The sequence below is a fragment of the Tachyglossus aculeatus genome, chromosome 5, assembly GCF_015852505.1.
Source record: "Tachyglossus aculeatus isolate mTacAcu1 chromosome 5, mTacAcu1.pri, whole genome shotgun sequence".
Classification (NCBI taxonomy): Eukaryota; Metazoa; Chordata; class Mammalia; order Monotremata; family Tachyglossidae; genus Tachyglossus; species Tachyglossus aculeatus.
In genome coordinates, this window is record NC_052070.1 from 60,800,338 (window position 1) to 60,803,299 (window position 2,962).

Sequence of the window (2,962 nt, forward strand, 5' to 3'; positions counted from 1 at the left end):
ACTGAACCACGCTGCTTCTCTTCAGGCTGCGGAACCTTTCGCAGCCAGGACAGGTGCAGAGTTCCCCTCTCTCCTCCTCTGTTGGGGATGGGAGAAAGGGATACTGTTACCCGCGGTGATCCTTACCTCGGGTAGATTTCCCAGAGGATTCTCTCTGTGGGGTGAAGGGGTGGGGGGGCTGCTCCTCCCAACCCAGCAGGAGATTCCAAGAGGGGAATCTCTGAAAACCAGTCCTCCTAGTTGTTCCCAGTACTCCTTTCCACTTCCCCGTCCCTCCCTTCCTGCCACCCATCCCTTTAGCCCTCCCTTAGCCCAGGTTAGCACTGAACAGGGCTGGCTTGGAGGGGCTGCCTGTAGGGCGACCCCTTTGACCTTCGGAAGTTTTCCCTGGCTAAGGGGAAACCGAGTCCCAAAACCACCGGGTTTGGGGCACAGTGGGCCAATAGTCTGCTCAGTCCAGCCCTGGCAAGGGGCTGTGAGTTACTGTATGCTTGGTCCTTCTTGCAGGGGAATGTGGGGACAGGGAAGTCAACTTCATAATCTAGTTTTGCCTCCATCCTTGTCTGCTTCCTCCTCTTTCAGGGGCTTGCCCTTGATCATGAGGACCTTGTTCGGAGAAGCAGAATGGCTTAGTGGCTAAGAGCGCCTGGGAATCAGAAGGCTCTTGGCTCTGCCACGTGACTGCTGTGTGACCTTGGCCAAATCACTTCACTTCTCTGGCCTCAGGTCCTTCATCTGTAAAACGGGGTTAAAGAGTGTGAGCCCCATGTGGGACAGGGACTGTGTGCAACCCGATTAACTTGTATCTACCCCATCTCTTTGAACAGTGCTTGGCACATAGTAAGTGCGTTAAAGAGTGTGAGCCCCATGTGGGACAGGGACTGTGTGCAACCTGATTAACTTGTATCTACCCCATCTGTTAGAACAGTGCTTGGCACATAGTAAGTGCCATAATTATTATTATTATTAGTGCCTGTTCTCCCTCCCCCTGTCTTCCCCTTTCTGAGTGCCAGGTCCCACAGAAGGAGGGGCATGGGCTGGATGATCTTTCCATGACCCTCCCAGCCAGAGGCCAGACAAAATGGAGCACGGTTTCGGGGGATGGGGTTTCTACTGAGTTGGCACAACCTCTTACCTCCTCTTCCAGCTGGCAGGAAAGCCCCTCCCCCAGCCCGCAGGGCCAGCGGTCCTCCCCAGAAGGTGCCCCAGGCGACGTGCCCTCGGCCTCCTCGTCAACCAGAGGGCCGTATCACGGTTCTCGGACTTTGGGTGGTAAACGCCCAGCAGGACCTGGAAGCGGCAATCACAGTCAAAGGTACCTTTACCTGGAGAGAGAAAGCCACAGGGGTGGGGCTGGTGGAGAAGACCCTCAACCCTCCCTTGGGTCACATGTCTTCTAGACTGTGAGCCCGTTGTTGGGTAGGGATTGTCTCTATCACTGAATTGTACTTTCCAGCACTTGGTGCAGTGCTCTGCACTCAGTAAGCGCTCAATAGATACGATTGAATGAATGAACATGTCGTCCGCTCCCCACAACCCCCAGCCCTTGGCAGTCACTGTGCCTGCCCTTCCCTTGGGTTCTGATTCCGGATGTATCGCTTATCTGCTGTGTGACCTTGGGCAAATCACTCCGCTTATCCGAGCTTCGGTTTCCTCATGTCTAAGATGGGTATTAAATACCTGTTCTCCCTCCTACTTAGACTGGGAGTCCCAGGAGGGATGGGGACTGGGTCCAACCTGATTAACTTGTTTCTACCCCAATAATAACAATAATAATGGTACTTGGTATTTGTTAAGTGCTTACTATGAGCCAAGCACTGTCCTACGCTCTGGGATAGATACAAGGTAATCAGATTGTCCTACATGAGGCGAGGCTCACAGTCTTAATCCCCATTTTACTGAGACACAGAGAAGTTAAGTGGTTTGCCCAAGGTCACACAGCAGACAAGTGGAGTTGCCGGGATTATTCAGTTATTCGATCATATTTATTGAGTGCTTACTGTGTGCTGAGCACCGTACTAAGTGCTTGGGAAGTACAATTCAGCAACAGAGACAATCCCTGCCCACAATGGGCTCACAGTCTAGAAGGGGGAAGACAGACATCAAAACAAGTAAACAGGCATCAGTAGCATTGTTATAAATAAAAAGAATTATAGATATATAACATCATTTATAAAAACAGAATTATAATTATAAATATGTACATATATATACAAGTGCTGTGGGGTGTGTAGGGGGTAGAGCAAAGGGAGTAAGTAGGGGTGATGGGGTGGGGGAGCAAAGGGAAAGAGGGTTTAGTATGGGGAGGCTTCCTGGAGGAGGTGGGCTTTCAGTATGGCTTTGAAGGGGGGAAGTGTGCTAGTTTGGTGGATTTGAGGAGGGAGGGCACTCCAGGCCAGAGGTAGGATGTGGGCCAGGGGTCAACGGCAGGACAGGCAAGAATGAGGCAGAGTGAGAAGGCAAGTGGCACCAGAGGAGCAGAGTATGCGGGCTAGGGGGTAGAAGGAGAGAAGGGAGGTGAGGTAGGAGGGGGCAAAGTGATGGAGAGCTTTGAAGCCAATAGTGGGGAGTTTTTTGCTTGATACAGAAGTTTAGGCAACCACTGGAGACTTTTGAGGAGGGGAGTGACATGCCCAGAGCGTTTCTGTACAAAGATAATTTGGGCAGCAGAGTGAAGTATAGACTGAAGCAGGGAGATACAGGAGGTTGGGAGATCAGAAAGGATGCTGATGCAGTAATCCAGTCGGGATATAATGGGTGATTGTACTAAGGTGATAGCGGTTCAGATTAGAACCCACATCCTCTGATTCCTAAATCCGTGCTCTTTCCACTAAGCCACATTGCTTCTCATTGTGTTGGACCCTGTACTAAGCACTGGGGTAGATATAATTGGATTGGACTGTGTTCCGCGTGGGGCTCACAGTCTTAATCCCCGTTTTACAGATGAGAAAACTGAGGCACA